Here is a 20,581-nt window from a genome sequence, read left to right as displayed (position 1 = left end):
TAAATTTATTTGTATTTCGATGTTATTGTAAATGGCATTGTTTTCTTTATTTCTCTTTAGGTATTTTGCTGTTAGTGTACAGAAATGCACCAGACTTTGTTTAACTCAGACACCAGAAGAGTGCCTGCCCAGGATACTGCCCCAGGGTAGCCCTAGAAGAAGGAATGAATGACCGGGTCAAAAATGGGGCATGGAGTCTGGGAACGGTGCCTCCTCTACCCCCTTTGTCACATCAATATTGTAGCACGTAGTATGGCACCGAATTGAAAGCTGGCTCACTTACCTGGTTCCCTTAGGAGGCTGTGAACTCCTTTAGAGCTGGGTCTAGTACAGTGTGTGACATGCAAGTTCAGGCAGTAAAGCTCTGCTGCCTGAAAGGGTGAGCAGGAATTTGACCGTGTTTTTACTCCAACAAGGATGTGCTTACTCTGTGCCAAATCCTGGGCTTGCACAGCATGATTCATGGCACGGAGTTGCTGACCTTCACAGGCTGGAGGGAAATAGACTCTACTGTGGACGAGGATGATGCAGTGGCTTCACCAACCAGCCTTCTGATTGGGCTCCCAGTATCTTGATATCAGGAAGGCAGACACAAGAATCCCATCTTTGGAAAGTTATATGTTTCAGAGAGAACCTAAAAGCTGCATCCTATTCAATGCATCCATTTCTTGGGAGTTTGGGGAACAATAGTCCCTAAGTCCTCATAAAATTGGGTGTTTGATTGTGCAGACTCCCCAGAGGTCCTGCCTAGGGAGCCTGGTGGATGACTCTGTTGTGCCTTCATAAGATCCACCCTGGAAATGAACCCCTGGTCCTCAAGTCTCACTGAAGGAACTACCACCTTCCTCAGACTCTTTATGCTGGGGGTCCACAGGACCCGGTGGTCTGGTAGCTCTGTGAGTTCTCCTGACAGAGAACACAGACATGCACTCAGTCGCTGATGTGATTACAAGCTGAGTGAAGGAGGGTGAAAACCAGTGACAGGAGGGCACGTATGCAAGGGACTCGTGTCATTTCTGAGTGAATCCATTCTCTTTCTGGGAATCAAGATAGGGGTCAGGAATGAATCTACTTCTCCAGCCTCTTCATGCACCAGTATCCAGGGTGCATGAGTCCTCAGTCTTTCTCCTCAAGGGAAATTTTGGAGCCATGGGGCAATGCCCTTTGACGTAGTACTCTCTACAGTTCTGCCGTGTCTCATCCTGACCCTGTAGCCCAGACCCAAAACCTGGCAGCATCCTCCCCATCTCAGGAAGTGAAACCTCTTATTGTGTAAAGCAGGCCGGTTGCACAATGCATGTATTAAACCCTGTCTTTCCAAGGAGACCACTCAGGCCCCAGCACTTCTTTCCGGTTCCCAATAAACAGAAAACATCTCACTACAGATGTAGTTGCATGGAGGGAGGGCCTGGAAGAGACATGACGATGGAGATGGAGATGCAGACACCCAGGGAAATGGACCAAGCAGAAGTGCGGAGGGGGTGTTGGCAATGCCAGGATGTCACAGGGAGCTCCAGCTTTTGGGGAATTCTTCAGCTACTGAGTCACCCAAGCCCTTCTCAGCTGCAAGTTGCCCTCTACCCTGGTAGGTCATTCCTCTGAGACAGGATCCTGGCACTGATTCAGAGCAGCAAGTGCCTTGGTACCATCTTATGCCTGATCTTGGGCATTGAACCTCTCTTATCAAGGTTGGCCTCACTGAAATGGTCTTCAATCACTTTGAACAAGAAGACCAGCAAAATAATCGTGGGTTACTTCTTATATCATCATGATACATGTAGTGATGACTGCTCCCCACTGTGGGCTATTCCTTCCCTGTTCACTCCCTTGCTCAGAACAGAACTAAGGCACAACCATCCCTCCCATTTTCCCCACGTCCCTTCTCATCCTTGGCATTGACTTCCTAACATTGTTCATAAGAGTCTGCATTTTCCTTCCATTATTTCCACGGGTCTTTCTGGTACCTGAAAGTATAAACAATGTCCTGTGTAGCCACACCTGTCTCCATGAATACCTGACTCCTTTTCCTCCTGCTTTGGGGATTATTTGGGAATGCGCAGTCTGATTTTTAGTTTTGAGACCTCTGCTCTTCCTCTCACAGCATCATCTCAATTGGGCCTGCTTCCTATCCCCCTGGACCCAGGTACTCAGAGAGGCGACAGACAGACTCCAGGAATGCTCCATCCTTCCTCTAGGTCTAGAACAAGGAGGGCTTAGATATATAAGCAGGAGGCTTGGTCCAGCGAGGTATATGGTCTCCTGTGGCCTCTTCCCTTAGGCTCAGTCATTATTTCACCTCTGAGAGCCTAGTGAAAACTTGCCCTTCCTTTGGATCCAACAGAAAAGCCCTGGGTGGGTAAGGTGGATATCAAGGGCTTTGTGCTCTATATCTTTTGGCACACATCATGTGTATAGGAGAGTCGGCCAGAGACGTAGTACTCTGATACAACTTGTACCAGGGGCCTGGAAACATTATGTATAAAAGAACCAGATAGCAAATAATTTAGGCTTTGTTGCAACCACTCAACTTTACCACTGTTACGAGAAAGCAGCCATGGGTAATACGTAAATGGATGGGCTTAACTGGGTATGGCCTGCAGGTTGAAGGAGTCAAGCGCCTGTCATACCCCATTATATTACACCATTTTTTTAAAAGATATTTTTGGGATATGGACCATTTTTTAAAGTCTTTTATTGAATTTTTTACAATGTTGCTTCTGTTTTATGTTTTGGTTTTTTGGTCCTGAGGCATGTGGGATCTTAGCTCCCTGACCAGGGATTGAACCTGCACCCCCTACACTGGAAGGCAAAGTCTCAACCACTGAACCACGAGGGAAGTCCCATCACACCATTTTTATTGGATAGAAATTTAGAAACAGTACTTTTTAAAAAGCTGTCCTTGCTCATAGAATTCAACATCAAAAAGAAACAAACAACCAGATGAAAAAGATGGTAAAAGATCTGAACATTTTTCCAAAGACGGCATGCAGATGGCCAACAGGCACATGACCGGATGCTCAGCATCGCTAATCATCAGAGAAATGCAAATCAAAACCACAATGAGATATCACCTCACACCTGTCAGAATGGTATCATCAAAAAGAACACATATCTTACTTGTATCTTGCTATTAAAAAAGGAATTGGCCTTAAAAAAAAAAGAAGAACACATATAACAACCGTTGGCAAGAAGAGGAAACCCTCCTACACTGTTGGTGGGAATGTAAATTGGTGCAGCCACTGTGGAAAACGGTATGCAGGTTTCTCAAAAAACTAAAAATAGAACTACCATATGACTCAGCAATTCCACTCCTGGGTATATATCCAAAAAAAACAGAACAAAAACAAAAACACTAATTCGAAAAGATACATGCAGCCTCAGTGTTCATTGCAGCTCTATTTACAATAGCCAAGATATGGAAGCAACCTAAGTGTCCATCAACAGATGAATGGATACAGAAGATGTGGTATATATGTACAATGGAATACTACTCAGCCATAAAAAGAATGAAATGATGCCATTGCAGCAACATGGATAGACTTGGAGGGTACTATGATTAGTGAAGTAAGTCACACAGAGAAAGACAATACTGTAGGCAATTACTTATATGTGGAATCTAAAAAATACAACAAACTAGTGAATATAACAAGAAAGGAACAGACTCACAGATATAGAGGACAAACTAGTGGTTACCAGTGGGGAGAGGGGATGGGAGAGAGGTAACACAGGGGTAGGAGGTTAAGAGATATAAACTGTTATGTGTAAAGTAAGCTACAAGGATATATTGTACAACACAGGGAACATAGCCAATATTTCATAATAGCCATAAATGGAGTATAACCTTTAAAAACTGTGAATCACTATATTGTACACCCATAACTTACATAATATTGTGCATCAACTATAACTCAAAGAAAAGTCAATGTGAAAAAAAAAGTTTTTAAAAAAAGGCTGTCCTTTATTGAGTGCCTACTAAGTACTAGGCAGCTTTTTTTCACTATCTTATTTGGTCTTCACAGTAAACTTTGAGGTAAATAGCACCCATTTCACCAATGAGGAAACTGAGGCCAACGGAAGTAATGTACCTGAGACCACGCAACTAGTAAATGTTGGAATCATGACTCAGATATGGGTTCACTGAACCCAAATCAGAACCTTTTTTTTTAACCACTTTTTATTGTTACGAACGTTTCTTGCCCCCCTCCTGTGCAGTCCACAGTGCCCATCTGTAGACTCCTTCCTCAGTGATGCAGTTATATTCTAAAGGACATTGGCCTGGCGGATCATGTATCTGTCCCCAAGCGTTTCTACATCGTCTCCCTTGCCTGCCCTCCTTTTCCCACCTGGCTGTGACAAGCTGTGTGAATTTGCTTCTTTCTCCTTCTTTCAGGGCAGCCCGGGGACTTTCCAAATCGGTTCTTAGTTCTCTCTCTTTCCCTTTTCTGAGTTTCTTCCTTATTCCTCTTCACTTTCTCACCTACTCCTGGTGGCTCTGTTGCCTGAGTTCCTTTGCCCTTTCCTTTTTCCTTAAGACTTTGTTATAGCACTGTCAAAGGAATCCCTTTAGGGTTTCTGTCCCTGGAATCTTATGCTTTTTAAAATGATGCTAAAAGATACTTCTCTCCTAGAATCTCTGATAAAATGCTTCTCTCCTAAACTGCCTGTTGTGTCTGCATCCTACTCGCTGGTTGTTACATAATCGAAGGTGATTTGGCCATTTCCTTCCATGGCTTCGTGAATTTCACTTCTTTACTCACTTCCTCCTTATTGGCTGGAACTGAGTTTTCTATTTTCTGGGAGAGGAAGTTCTCACCAAGGCCACTCAGGATTTGTTGGGTGCACTGGTCAAGTCTGGTACCCAGACTCTGGGTGTTTATCTCCCCCAGTTACTGAATGAGGACACCTGAGTGTGTAAAGGGGTTAGGAAAATTCTGCCCAAACTTCAATACAATGGGTAGATATTACAGAATTCACTAACCTCTGACTTGGAGCTTCTTTCTCTCCCTGATATTAGAGGGTTAGAAAATCTTCCAACATCTCATAAAGAATCAATGAAGCTGTCACATAGGACCCATTTTTCAAAATAGATTTTTACAGAGAGTGATGTTTGGTATGATGGTTCCAGAAATGATCTATCGAAGTTAACTTATGATGTGCACAAGCAGAAAGTTATATGTTAGAACGAGTAGTGATTTAAACAACAGCGTTCTTAGGCTTTTTGTTAATATAATGCTCATTTTCAAAGTATCGAATAACACAAAAGTATTTAGAATAAAAGCCCTCCACTCTCCCTTCCCCACTCCCTCTCTCACTGGTTAAGGCATTCAACCAGGAAGTATCACAGTCTCTACCACCCAAGGACTCACCCCTCCATCCATTCATGACCCACCATCCGTTTGTGGACAGGTCTTTCTTGAGTGCTTCCTAAATGCCTGGGATCTGTAGATTTCTTTTCATCCCATACTTCATTGCAGTTCAAGCCTTCCTGCCTTCTCACCTAGGTTATTTCAGTCATGTCCTAATTGGTTCACTTGCTGCCATGGAAACTCCATCCATCCATTTCCCACACACCAGCCACAGAGATCTCTCCACAAAGTAAATCTGGTGACACCAAGCCCTTGCTCCAATCCCATCACTGGCTTTCCATCCCCTTTCTGGGTGAGTCCAAGCTCCTGAGCTTGGCAAGCAAGTCTCACCATGGAATCTTCTGCTTTCCTCTCTTAGTCCACAATCTTTCTGTGCTTTCGCGCAACCTGTTGTTTCTGGCCTGGACCCTACTTCTCCTCTTTGTACCTTGGCCAACTCCTAGTGCTTCAAGACTCAGCTCATGCTTTGCCTCCTCCATGACAAGCCCCTTCCCAAGCTGGGTGGCAGGTACCCTTCCTCTCTGTGGTGTGCCTCCAACACCCTCTGCAAACCTCCTTCATTGTGTTTTATTTGCTTATCTCCCTTCCTGTTAATGTACCTGTTGCAGGTTTCGGATGATAGCTCTGACCTCCGTGCCTGGCACATAACGGTGCTCCACAAATGTTGGTTGGCCACGTGCATGAAAGCCAGGAGTGATCACGCCACACCACTCTCACCGCTTCCATCTTGAGCTAACTTCTTCTGACAGGGAAATGTTTCCTTAGAAAAAAATATCTTTGCATGAAAAGCAGAGACTCACCAGAAGTACAATGTCCAGCTCAGAACAAACTCCTCAGCAGCAAATAGGCCCCCCAGACTCTTAGAGCAGGAGAGTAGTTCTGGCCCGGTCAGGGGTCTTATCCTCTTGGAGAAGCGTAGCTCCTGCCACGAAGGCACTGTGGACAACTTGCTGCTCTGGCTTGAGTCAGAGCAGCGTCCACCTGCTTGTCTGGGAGAATTCTGAGCCTTTTATGAAGTTTTTTTTGGGACAGGGAGGTGATAGGGGCTCCCACTCTAACCAGGAAGGGGTGGTGTTCTCCTGACCTGGGTCTCACCAGAAATACCCTGGAGGTAAATTCCTGGAAAGATGCTCCCGTCTCTCCAGTATGGCAGTTTTGAAGTGTTTCTTGAGGGCTTTCCAAATTCCTCTGAAAATGTAGGAATTCTAGAAAGACAAAGTCAGAGGTGATGGCATGTCATGGTAAGTAAGGTTAGCTGGGCAGGTCAGGCAAGGTAATGTCCATCATTCATCCAACACAGGCACCCAGTTTGAGATGTGTGTGTGTGTGTGTGTGTGTGTGTGTGTGTGTGTGTGTACAAGCAGGGGAAGGGTAACAAAACTACACAAGACATGGTAGCTGTCCAAAAGGAGTTTCTGCAAACGTCCACAATTTAAGATGGAATATGGCAAGTGCCGGAGCAGATGTAAACTGCCACCAAGGGGCCGTCTCCCTTTCCTCTCCACACTTGGAGACATGGCTAGGCCAGAAGAGGGAGAGCAACGCAGTCCAGCTCTCTGTGGACTGCGAATGCTCTAGGTTGCGTGCTGGGCTGCTTTTGGGGAAATCATGGGCTCTGGTGGGAAGGCTTGTTTACTGCAGGGCAGAGCTGAGGACCTGAAGCACCAGGAAAGGCATGGGGTGAGCATCTCCTCACTCCGGACAAGGGATTGTGAGGAAGAGCGGGGCTGGCCTTGGCGCCCTGGTGTCCCCACGTGGCCACAGTCACTGGCTTGGGACCCTGAAGGGGATGGAGAGGTACCGTCAGACATGCCGGGGAGAAGGTGCGCTGGAGCAGGAGGAGGGCCTTGGTGGGCACGGGGGAAACTTCTTTCTTGGTTAGCCTCATGGTAGCTTGGGACCTGCCTGGAGCCCACCTGGGGGGTGAGCAGTGGGGGGGCGGGGTGGGGGGGCGGTGAGCTGTTTCCTGTCACGCTGGGAACCCCCCTGGGAGGAGAGGAGAAGGAGGGCCTGGACCGCGGACCTGGGAGGGGCCTCCCCTCGTCCTCACACCTTCAGAAGAGCTCTGTTGAAGGCAGGAAGGTGGCCTCAGAGATTTAGGGGTGGGCGAGGTCCCCTCTCCAGGGCTGATGTGGCAGAAGCAGCTGCGGCCATCCTATGCCCGGCAGGGCAGACACCTCATGCAGGGTCCCCGAGACCAGGGACTTGGGTGCCTTTGCAGTTTCCCCAGACGCCAGAGCAGTGTCCCACCGTCGCCGGTGCTCAGGACAGCAGCTGCGGTCATCCTATGCCCGGCAGGGCAGACACCTCATGCAGGGTCCCCGAGACCAGGGACTTGGGTGCCTTTGCAGTTTCCCCAGACGCCAGGGCAGTGTCCCACCGTCGCCGGTGCTCAGGACAGCAGCTGCGGTCATCCTATGCCCGGCAGGGCAGACACCTCATGCAGGGTCCCCGAGACCAGGGACTTGGGTGCCTTTGCAGTTTCCCCAGACGCCAGAGCAGTGTCCCACCGTCGCCGGTGCTCAGGACAGTTTGATGGACTTGAAGGAATGGGTGCAGGTCACCTGCAGCAGGTGCAGCTGTGGCAGCCTGACGTGGAGGCCGGGGGAGGCTGCTGAGGCCGTGCCCTGGGGACTCTCAGAAGTCCCTGGTGACACGTTTCTGTCCTCATTACTAGATGTCAGGCAAATTCACCGTCAGCTGAGACCCGAGCGTGTGCATGCATTTAATGAACTGAAGGACGGCAGGACTTGCCACTTCAGCCTGTGGATTATTTTGAGCTGAAGGCAGTCGAGGCCCAGCTGATTCAGGAGAAGGTTTTACCGCCTCCTTAACTACGTAAAGGAATTCAGACAGGGGACATCTATCAGAAGGAGAGATATTGCCAGAAAGAACTTTTTTAACTGACAGATTTATCTGCCTAGCAGGGCAAACATGATGACCAGTCGTCTGCTCTTCTTATCTTCCTGTGAATTTCCCCTATCCCCTTCGAAGCCCCAGGCCCCTCTCCCATCCCTTAGCTCAGAATGTCATAGAAGCCTCAACTGCCTGACTGCCTCTGAGTCTCATATTTTTATTTACGTGCAAAATTAAATGTGCTTTTCTCCTGTTAATCTGTCTGATGTCACTTTTATTATTAGACAAAAAAACCTAGAAGGGAAGAAAGGAAACATTTTCTGCCCCTACAGAATCCTCACCACTGGGGTTTTTCCCTGTCGAGGAACCCAACTCTAAATTCCCTGCTTCTGGAAGTCTGCCGTAGTTGGGCACCTGGAAGGTATCGTACATGCAGAGGGAGGCATAAAGAACTGGGTGTTGGGGTCCCTGCATCGAGACAGGATTTGAAGGGGAGAGACGGTTCGTGTATCAGGAGACCACGGGAGGGACCTGAGTGCCTGGTGGCTCATCTCAGGCCGGTCTACGTGGCTGGTATCGTTTGCCTCCAGCTGGGGATCTGTTCATGTCTGTGGGTGCAGGATGCTTGTGAACTGGGGAGCATGGGTTCCGAGCTGGGCTTGGGAGGCACCCTCGGTAGAAGTTCATGAGCTCAGCTCGCTCCACTGCAATGTTGTGGGTTAGTTTAGGTGGGCTCTCAACGCTCAGCCTTCTTCTTGCTCAGTACATGCAGCACACAGGTCTCCTGTCTGATCCTTGCCTATGTCAGTCTGGTTCTGAACTGAGAGCCAAGATGGTTTATCTGTTTCTCATTAAGGTCCCCCTGACCCCCCATCTCTCACCCCCTTCCCTCTAGTTCTAGCCACTCTTTAGCCCATTACTCCTATGGATTTTCTTCTCACCGTCTGCAGTGATCTCTTATCTGCTCTTGATAGATGGTCGAAACAGGTTGTATTCACATGTGTCCCCGGACCAGAGTGCATGATGAGCAATGGTTGGTCAACTGGAGACTGATCAGACTGTCCCTTGCAAGTCCTTGATGGCTGACTCTTTCTGGCTCTCGTCTTAGGTCTCACTCCACGTTCTCCAAAGGATGCAGGCCCTGGAGTTAGAATCATTCAGTTCAGGGCCTTTGGGTGGGTGGCTCATGTCCCTGCTTCCTGCCTGGGGGATTGTGCTGCTCTGGCTGACCGGGCAAGTTTCCCTGCCTCTCTCACTTCCGCGTGGGGTGTTCCTTCTGAAATTGCTTACTCGGTCCAGAGAGTGATCTTATCCAAGAGGGTCCTACATCACAGGGGCTTAAGGAACTGAGACCTCCTGCTCAGACGTCTCATCCTGAGCTACCCAGGGCAGCCGATGGCCGAGGGACCAGCCTGGCCCAGGGTCCAGCTGCAGATCCAGCAGGGCACAGGCTCCCACGCAGGTACCCAACTTCCAGCTCGAGTTCCTCCCACCCACGCTGGGTGTTCAGATAGAGAGAGAGTGGGGTGCTCCACTGTGCCCCTGGGAAACCCCAGGACTCTGAAATCTCAGCATCAGCCAGGGGCCACGTTCTACACACAGTTCCTGCCACTGAGAATTGGGCCCTTGCCTGTTGTCTTTTTACGAATGGCTTCATTGACAAGGGGACTAGCCCAGTGTGAGTGGAGATGGAGGGAAAAGGGAATAAGTTCTCAACATTTCCTCTGAACCCACGGTAGCCTTGCTGGCTGAGCACAGATGGTTCGATTGTCAGACCACTTAGCTCTTACATTATCCTGCAGACAACCGGCTCTCAGGAGTGAGCTGGCCTCTGTGAACCCCAACAAGTTCCTTAACTCTTTCTTTCCAGAGGTTGATTTCCCAGGAGACATTATTTTAAAGTATCAGGAGTACGATCGGATCCACCCCGGTCTCCCTTTGTCACTGGAGAGGGAAATTTGCTCTTACTTCTTTTAAGTTCTAGTCACGAAGAAAGCAGTCCTACAAACGAGCAAACAAACTCATTACATAGATACCCAGAACGGAACCTTTCACCTTAGTCTCCCCAGGTGACAAGCTTCCTCGTTGGTGAGTAGGGAGCTGCTTTGCGTGTGGTGGTTTGGGGGCATATGTGACCTTCCCCACCAGCCTGTAAGCTCCTAGGGGGCTGTGACAAAATTGTTCACCTCGCCTTCTCCTGTGACACCTTGCTTAGGGTAGTCACTTGATGAATGGGTCGAATTATCACTGAATAAAGGATTCCAGGAGGCACTCGGTGGGTGAGTCAGAAAGACCAAAGAGGGGATCAGATGAAGCTCTGCCCTCCTCGCCCTGTCTCTGGAAGTCACTCCCTTCCTAAAGAGAGTGACGTCATTTCCACTGCTGTCGTTGAATCTCTGATGGAAGAGATAATCCAACAGGGATCACTGGTGGTGAGTGAGTATGTGTGAGTTTAAGACTGGAAAGGGTTAACTGGTAACACTTACTTCTAAAGAGCTCATTTGGCCTGGGGCTGCAGTGAACTTGGGGAGTCCTGCTCCCCAGTGTGCCTCGCTGCCCATTTGTCTCATTGGTTCCCTGAGGTTCACCGCACAGGGGCTTCCTGAGTTCTCCTGCATCCTTCACAGTTTAGCGTCCTCCCTTCCCAAAGGGTATCATTACCTTCCATGTAGTATTTTCAGTACTGCTAGGAATACAAAGATGGATGAAACATGGTACCTCTCTTCAGGGAACTTATCTTGAATACAAGGAATTAATACTCCGGGTAGAAGAGGCATGCCCCTGGCCACCCCCGAGGCTGGGTGCCTCTTGGAAAGGCTCCATCTCAGCAATCGTGCCTGCAGACTTCCCCCTCTCTGACCACAGCCTTGCTGCTTTCTCACTCCCATACTCTCAGAGCACCAGTTCTTCACCATTATCAGGACCTCTAGCCCATGGACATCCTCCCTCTCTATCTGCCCCTCTGCTTTTCCTTCCTTATCCATCCAGTTTAATGTCTATGCTCCATCCTTTCAGTCATTTTCTTGCTGGTCTTCTCACAGGCTTTCTCTGTTTTCTTCCCTGGCACTCATTAGACAAAATCACAGGCCTCGTTGTATTGATGGTCTGTATCTCCATAGGGGCTGCTCGGGGCTATTGGAGAAAATCACCTAACCTTATAGATGGCTGCCACCTGGATGCACGGGAACCAACACCACCGAGCTCTCACACTGCTCAGCAGTCCTGTGAAGCTTTCCTAGGCGTTTTGCACAGCAACAATATCCTGACCCCATCGCTCCCATGCACCATCCTTGAAAATAGAACTCATCATATGAAAGCCTGCTCAGCATCTCCCACCACACTTCCAACTACGCCTCACTAGCCCCGCCATTCTCTTATTGTAGGAGTGGTAGAGGCTCTTCCTTTCCTCCAGGTCCTGAGCCTCCTGACTCGATGTTATATAATTAAAAATTTTATCTGATCTTTGTCCCAGATTTCTGGCTGCGAGCTTCTGAAACCCTTGGAATTTCCTCAGTGACAGATAATGATCTGACTCATGGCAGGGCTTCATGCTGGTGCCTGGTCACCAGCTTCATGCTGGTGCCTGGTCATCAGAAAGATCAACTAGATAAACGGTTGGGGCTTGGAGACACACGATATCAGCTCTTCCTCCCGGCCTCCTGGGAGGGGTGGGGGCTGGAGACTGTGTTCAATCATGTGGCCAATGTTTAATCCATCACACTTGTGTATTAAATCCCCCAAAACTCTGGACACTGGAGCTTGGAGAAGCTTCTTGGTTGGAAGCACACAGTGATGTACTGGGCAGTTGAGGCACCCTGACTCCACGGGGAGAGGACATCGAGGCTCTGTGGTCCCTCCTAGACCTTGCCTTAAATGTCTTGTCATTTAGCTCATCCTCCTGATGCGTGTCCTATATAATAAAATTATAATAATTTATATAATAATATAAAATTATAATATAATAGCACTTTCCTGAGTTCTGTGAATCTTTCTCGTGAATGATCAAATCTGAGGGGGTCATGGGAACTTCTGAATTTATAACCAGTCAGTCGGAAGTGTGGGTGGCCGGGGGACCCCTGAAGTGTGGCTGGCATCTGAGGTAAGGGATGTTGCCTTTTAACTCGTGGGGTCTGCCCTGACTCTGGGTGGGTGTTGCTAGAGTTGACTTGAAGTACACCCAGTTGGTGTTGAAATGGAATACCCACCTTCTCAAAGACTTTGCCATTTTGATTTCTCCCTCTCATCTTCAATCATTTGCTCTCTGCTGGCTCCTTCTCACCAGATCCACCCATGTCTTGCTTTTCTAAAACAAAATGAAACAAAACGAAGACAACAGCTTCCCTCTCTACTCCTTTGCTTCTCTTGAAAGAGTGCCTTCCTTTGCTTCCCCTCCCATTCCTCCACCCTCAACAGTTTGCTTCGCCCCACCCCTTGATGGAAACTTTTCTCATAAAGGCCATCCTTGGCCTCACAGGTCATGGAACATTTTCGGCACGCCCCGCCCTGTTAAACTTGACTTCTCAGCAGCATTTCACACCATTGACCATTTTCTTTTCTTCTTCAGCTACAAACCCTTTCTGCCCCTCTTTCGGCAATACCGCACCGATTTTCCTTTGGCCATCCTTTTCCTGGTCTCCCATACAGTCCTCTTCTGTCCATCCCTTAACTCTGCCAACCTGCCCCTATTGTCCACTTCCTGCCCTCTTCTTTAATTCCTAGCCCATGAAAGTCTCACCGTCCATGCGGATACCTAGAGCATCACCTTGAGTCCTTCTTCTCGTTCACTACTCTAGCCCCACATCTAATCGACCACCCGGTTTGGTTTCTTCCATTTATGACGCTCTCTGCCTCTGTTGCTCCCTAGTCCAGAAGACGACCCCTAGCTCGCCTCCTCGGTTGTCTGCCTACTTCTCGCCATGTGACCCTCCAACCTGTTCTCTACCCTACAGCCGGAATGATATTTCCAGAATACATGCAGTCCTGTAGAGCCAGAGCCTATGTGGGACTTGGTCTATGGCAGGTGCCTGTGACTTTTTTGTTGAATGAACGAATGTTGTGTCCTTGCTTAAAACCCAATAGTTTCCCATGGCTCTTAGAGTCCAAGCTCCTGGACACAGTTTCTAGCCCTCCTGACCTAGCCCTTGCACCCGCCTCTCTTTAACCTTAAATGTGTCACACTCACCCTCCCTCTATCTGGACCACCTTGCCCTTCCTTTGGCTGGGTAACTGTGATTCATCCCTTACATCTCAACTTTCATGGACCCTTTCCTGCCTTACTTGCCATTTGGTCCTAGTCACTACCTGCTCCGCCTATTATATACTGATTACATTTTATTGTGATTGTTTGCAGTACCAGTTTGCACACCCGCTATCAGCGTCTCAGCATCCCCATCACTCCCCATTCCTGGCAACACTTGATGCAGCCAGACTTTTAAAAAATTGACAATCTATTTGGTGGAAAATGGTATCGTAGTATAACTTAATTCCCATTTCTCTAATTTTTAATGAGGTTGAGCATCTTTTCAAATGTTTTCTAACCATTTGTGTTTATTCTTCTATGAAATGCTTATACTTTTCCCTGCTGGCTATTATTTTTAAAATTTATTTGTAGGAGTCCTTTATATCTTCCGAATACCAATCCTTTGCAAGATGTGTATGTTGCAAATATCATATTCCAGGTTGTGGCTTGTCTTTTTACGTTTTAATGGTATCTTTTAATGAAAGAAGTTTAACAGTTAAAATGAGGTCAAATCAATCAGTTTTCTGTTTATGGTTTATGCCTTTGGTGTCTTGTTTAAGAAATGTCTCCCTGCCCAAAGCCACAAAGATAGTCTCCTCTATTTTGTTCTAAAAGTTTTGAAGTTTTGCTTTTCACATTTGGACCTTTATTCCATTTAATTGGCTGCCTCCTCTGCTGGAGAGAAGCTGCAGGAGGATGTAAGGCATCAGTCTTGTTTCATGCTGATCCTCAGAGCCCTGCGTAGTCACTGGTACCCAATAAGGCGTCAGTGACTGAACAAAAAAATTGAATGATTGAAGGTAGAAACAAAGTGGCATGGGAGTTCAGCGAGAGCAAGAGAAACCTTTGAAAAAGTGAAGGAGATAAAGTAGGATAGTGGTTCTCAATCCTGGGTCCACACTGGAATTCCCTGGGGAGCATTAAAAAGTCTTTACTGTGGAAGGTTCCACCACAAGAGATCATTTTGTAATTGGTTAGAGGCATGATCTGGGCACCAGATGGTCCCAGTGAAGTGTCAGGGCTGAGAGCCACTGGATGTGGTGGTAAAATAATGCTATGGTCAAGGGAACAGATGTAGGGCTTTAACAGACTTGGGCTTGAATTTCAGCCTGTCACTAAGTGTGTGCTTTTACACTCTGAGCCTGTTTCCTCACCTACAGGATGGGCATAATAATACCTGCCTGCCATGGTGATCGTGACCGTTAGAGGAGATAAACATGCTCCCGGAATGAAGGGTGTCCTTCATACTTTGTAGTTTTTGTTTGCTTGTTTGTTTATTCTTTTTCAAGGCGGAGGTGGCATTTGAGCTAGCCCTTGATGGCTGGGTGTAAACATGTGGTGGTGGGGAGAGAAGGGCCGTTCAGGTAGAGGAAACATGACAGTTAAAGGGGAAAGGGAGGGAAGACATGCTGGGGAGAGGGGCCAGTTAGCACAGGTAGAGAGTGCAAGGAAGAGAGTAGTGGGGAATCTGTCAGCGGGGACAGGTGGGCAACCAGGTGCCAAGGGCATGGCTTCTCAGGGGCTCCCATGGACGCAGCCCTCCTCCCAAATCCTCAGCTCAGCCATAAGTGAGCAAGGGTTCTGGGTTCTCTCTTCCTCTTCCTTGTTTCAGGAACAGAACAGAAGAGAACTGGTATATAGAAGAAGAGTTGAGGCAGTGTTGGGGGAAGTCAGGGGAGCAGAATGCAGGATGGAAGCAGAGGATGAAGTTTCGGTCCCAAGAGGAGGAATACTGGGGCTCAGGAGGGGCTTGGGAGTGATGCCGGACTCTACCTTAGGTCAGGTAGGAAGTATTTCTGTGAAGAATGGCGTGGGGGGTGGTGGAAGCAGGCAGCTGTACCCAGCTTCCTGAAGTGCCAAGCCTTTTAGATGGTCTTTAAAAGTCATGTAGTGTGCTTTATATCTGGTGTTCAAGTTCACAGGTTATTGATATAATAACAATGGAAACTATTTGGGAGGACTCAAGCAAGTGGCCTGGAAGTTCTGTGTTGGTACAGGAAGTGGCTTAGGATGAACTCCAGGCCTGGATCTTTGCACACCTGGCACAGTCAAGTGGCTGTCCCAGAGCATCTTCAATTTACCATGTCCTAAATGGAACCTTGGTATTCCTGCTCAAACCATCCCCAGTCTCCCAGTTCTCACTAAATGGTACTCCAAAGACCCAACTGATTAAGTAAAAGTCTTAGTACTAGTCCTGGATTCTTCCCTATCCCTGTTCTGTTACCCCACCCACTCCATCAGAGCTTTTGGCAGGCTCTACCTCTGACATAGATCCTGCTTGTGTGTTGCCAGTTCATTCCAACCACCTCTCATGGGACTCTACCCTCTTTCTTCCAAGTCTCTCCAAGGACCTGTGCTGCCTGTCAAGACAGGTACGCCCTAAATGCAACCAGGAGATTTAAAATGTAACCAGTATAACTGGGTGGAGTTATACTTACACATTATTCCTCCTTAAACATTTTATATTTGTATCTGAAAATATGCCATCTTTCTTCTCTTGCCAACTAACAGACATTATTAGTTGACAAAATCTGCTGATAGCCCTGGTAGTAAGTTATTGTTTTTGAACACTCAGCTTGAATTACTCTCGCTATCATATATGGGAGTTAATCTTGGTGAGAAGTAATTGAGTTTTCCAGAACAAATAGAACTTCAGGGTGTGCCCACGGAGCATGACTCATGGAATCACATTCTTAGAGGGAGCTCAGCATGCTTCCAGGTTTCTGTTAAGGAGCTTTGATGGCTGCCTTGTGGAAACTCTGCCCTTTGGTGGAGTCACCAAGGTTCAAATGCTTGGCTGCAGCATTGCCTGCCCAAGAGTTCCTTGATTGTTAACAATTAACAGGAATCAGATTCACAGGGGTTGATTACTAAGCTAGAACGCCAATGTATTATATTTATTTATTTGGCTGCATTGGGTCTTCGTTGCTGCACGTGGGCTTTCTCCAGTTGCAGAGAGCAGGGGTTACTCTTCATCGTGGTACACGGGCTTCTCATTGCAGTGGCTTCTCTTGTTGTGGAGCATGGGCTCTAGGTACACGGGCTTCAGTAGTTGCAGCACGTGGGCACTAGAGTGCGTGGGCTTCAGTAGCTGTGGCTCGTGGGCTCTAGAGAGCAGGCTCAGTAGTTGTGGTGCACTGGGCTTAGTTGCTCCGTGGCAGGTGGGATCTTCCCGTACCAGGGATCGAATCCTTGACCCCTGCATTGGCAGGCAGATTCTTAACCACTGCGCCACCAGGGAAGTCCTGACGCCAATGTATTATTGATACATTTATGGTTAAGGTCATATTTATGGTGATTGCATGTAGTCAGGTTCATGTGAGGATTAGAGTTCTGACAAATACACAACATATGAGAGAACTATTGGGCTGAATATTTGAAATTTGGATTTTCCTAGAAAATCCAAATTTGTGATTGCCGTTGACATATATTTCTGGGAACGATTCTCTCGCCCCTAATATTAGAAGACATGTTCCCATCAGATTACTTTATTGTCAGTTTTCTTTCTAAAACCTCAATTCCCTGGCCTCCATTCCTTAAAGGCTCCCTGTTTTCTACTGAATGAAATACAGATTTCTGCTTTTGGCAATATGACTGAGTATAGACTCTTCAGGGTCTTCCTGCTCAAAACAAATGTCTTAGATAAAACAGAGATAAACACATTTTTTAGACTCCTAGAAAGGAAAGGAAATCTCTAAATTCCTCCTTCTGTGTTCCCCACCCCCCCCCGCCCCCCAAAGTGAGCTTAAGGAGCAGTGGTTCTGGTCACCACCTCTGTTGGTGGTGAACAGCAGCAGGTAAACATACTTCAAAGTCAGCTTCCTCTCAGAGGGCAAACACCTATATTAGCATTGCAACTGATGGGAGCCTCTGAACCAGAACTCAGGGCCAGTAGCAAGGTGCGGGGTGGGGGGTGGGGCGGGGATACTCGCAAGGGTCCTGTCTCAACCTGGGACCTTCAAAGCATGCTATAGTGGGTTCCAGGTCCTTTACACTTCCTCGGCCTCCCAGCAGAGGGAAACACACATCCTCTCTAGAGACAGCACTCCAATTTACCATAGATTACAATCCCCACAAGCTAATATCAACTGTGAATGAGCTCACAATCAAAAGTCAACAAATACACAGAGCCACAAACCATGAGCGACATGAATGAGAGTCAACAGAAACAACACACAACAGTTGGGATTCTCCCAGACTTCAGCTCTTGGAATTACTGAATATTTAGAATATATTCAATAACTGCCACCAGAGTGAACATTTAATTCACTACTTACCATGCAGCCGGACCTGTTATAAGCAGTACACACATTGTACCAGGTACTGTGACTCAACTCCAGGCTCACCCTCCAACATCCTTCTAATTTGCACGGGATTAAAAGATGGGAAGAAGATGGCAGCTATTCTGCTCTTGGCCTCTGGCAGCCACAGCAAAATGGGCAGTAGCAGTGGTGGTCACAGATAAGTGCCAGCTCTTGTAGTGGCTCCTGGCAGTGTGGGGCTTGGACTGAGGCAAGGACTTAGATGTGCAAGGTCCTTGAAGGGACAGTGGTCAGCAGATGGGCAGGGGCTGCACGGCTCTGTGGAAGCAGTGCAGTGTGGGCTCAGAAGAGCCTTGGCATGGCAGTAGTGATTTTCTATAGTTCCTGCTCTCTGGGTCACACCAACTTCTCCCTTTTATTCCTCCAGCCGTTCCAATAATTTTGAAACTGACTTCCCTATATTTAAATCCCTCTCTGATTGAAATACCTAGTCTGATTTTTAGTTCCTGATGGGACATTGGCAGGTATGCTTATAGTCACTCATTTAATCGCTACAGCTCTATGAGGGAGGTACAGTAGTCACCCCCATTTTACAGATGAGGAAACTGAGATGCAGAGAAAGTGAGCCGCTTGCCTATACTTAGGGGAGGAGTTGATAAAATGTGGAAATGTTTAAAGAAAAAAAAAATGGAATTTAAAAATAAAACAAGGCTGACCTGAAAATGAACCAAAGAATCTTCTATAAGTAAAAAACATAATTGTCGACATATGTGTCTTGGTGAATGATTAAACAGCAGAAGAAAGAATTAATGAACTGGAAGGTAGGTCTGAAGTAATTTTCCAGAATTCAGAATAGATAGAAAGTAAAGGAGAATTATAAAAGAGAGGTTAGTGATAGGGAAGGTAGAATGAGAGCTAACATTTGTTGTCTAATTGGAGTTTTGGAAGAAGAGAATAGAGAGTAGAGAAAAAGCAATATTGAAGGAGGTGCCTGAGAATTTTCCAGAACTAATGTAAGCTATGACTCCCCAGATAAAGGAAGCCCAATGTACATAGGGGAGAATAAATAAACACCACAAGTTGTAGTGGAACTCCTGAACAAAGACAACAAGAAGGTCTTAACATCAATCAGAGAAAAAAGAGGGCAAATTTCTTACAAAGAAATGGCAATTGGAATGGCAGACTTCTCAATAGCAATAACAGAAGAAAAATCAATGGAATAATATCTTCAAAATGCTGAGAGCGTCAATCTATTTTTGAAGAACGAGGGTGAAGGTGACGCTTTGGTAAGAGACCCATTCTGCCTTACAGAAAATAACCACAACACAAAGAAATGTAGGTAATATAAAAACGTTTTTATATAAACAAAAACTCAGAGTTTACCCCCAACAAGGATTCACTGAAGGGACTTGTAAAGGAAATTTTCAGGAAAAAGGAAAATAATCTCACATAGAATGTCTGAGATACAAAAAGGAATGATGAACAAAAAAGTTGTTAAAATTGTAGGTAAATTAAAAAAAAAACATTGCCTGTAGAAATACTATTACTCCTGCTCCTACGACTACTGACAATGATGTTATTAATAGTTTGTGGGATGAAAGAAAAAGACAGAGTTAAAATACTAGACAATTAAAGCATGTAAAATATTCAGGAGTTATTTGGAAGTTAAAGATCTAGGATCCTTCTCTTCTTCTCCAGGGAATAAAGATTACAGTTTCTGACTCTGTTAATTATATAGTGTAAAAACTTTAAGGAGCATCATAAAATAATAGAAGTAGAGGGTGTAACTTCTGAAACAGTCCAGGGAAAAACATGGAACAAGAAAAATAACCAATAAGCATCTCATTTAATTAAAAAACAAAGAAAAGAAAGGGTTTGGAGGGAGAGAATCAAACGATAGAAAAATCAGGACAAATAGAAAGTGGGAAAGACATAGAAACAAATTCAGGAGCATCAGCAATGTACGAAACTCACCATTAAAAGACAGAGCAACAGCAAGAACTCTTGGGGTGCTAGTCAGGATGTGTTCTCAGACGAGAATTGTTGTGAGGGTCACTACTTACGGAGGAAAGGTTTTATTCACCAGAAAGACACGATAATTCTAAACTTGTATGCATCTAATAAAACAGCTTTAAAACAAATATGACAAACTAGTACGACAACAGTGAAAATTGTACAAGTCCATCACCACAGTGGGAGATTTCAACCTATCTATTTTGATTATGTAAAGGTCAAACAGACTGAGAAAACAATTGGTGAAACAAACAATGCCGTTTACAAGTTTGATTGGGTGAACATATGTAGAGTACTCTACTCGAGAATTAGAGAATACATACCAGTCTCAAGTTCATGTGGAACATTTACAAAAATGGACCAGGTGCCTACACCATAAAGAATTGCCATGAGGCAGCATAAAACACAACTCCTAGGCCAGGAATCCAAAGCCCTCCACCTTTCCAGCTTTATCCGCCACCAAACCCCAATGTGTACCCTCTACTGCCTGCTAATCTTGATACAAATTCCATGCTCTCTCAGCCTAAATAATTTTCTCTGCCTGGGATAACTGCTTTGTACACATTCACCTATTGAATTCTCACCTTAGTATCCCATCTACGCCAAGACATTGTCCATTGGGGGTCATTCTCCCATATTATTCCTAGATTATGTTTTTACACCTCCATTATGTTACTTATCACATTTGATTTGTGCCAGTTTTTTACTTTGTATCTGCCTTTCTTCTTTCCTGATCCTGAGAGCTCCTGGAGGTTTGAATCAACTTTTTCTTGCTGTTGTTGTTTACTTGTTTCCCACAGCACAGTGAGCGCTTAATGAATGGTTATGGACTTAAACTGAATTTT

This window comes from Mesoplodon mirus (assembly GCF_964341445.2).
Source record: "Mesoplodon mirus genome assembly, chromosome: 14".
Classification (NCBI taxonomy): Eukaryota; Metazoa; Chordata; class Mammalia; order Artiodactyla; family Ziphiidae; genus Mesoplodon; species Mesoplodon mirus.
The sequence above is the reverse complement of the archived record's forward strand: the minus strand, read 5'-3'. Positions refer to the sequence as shown.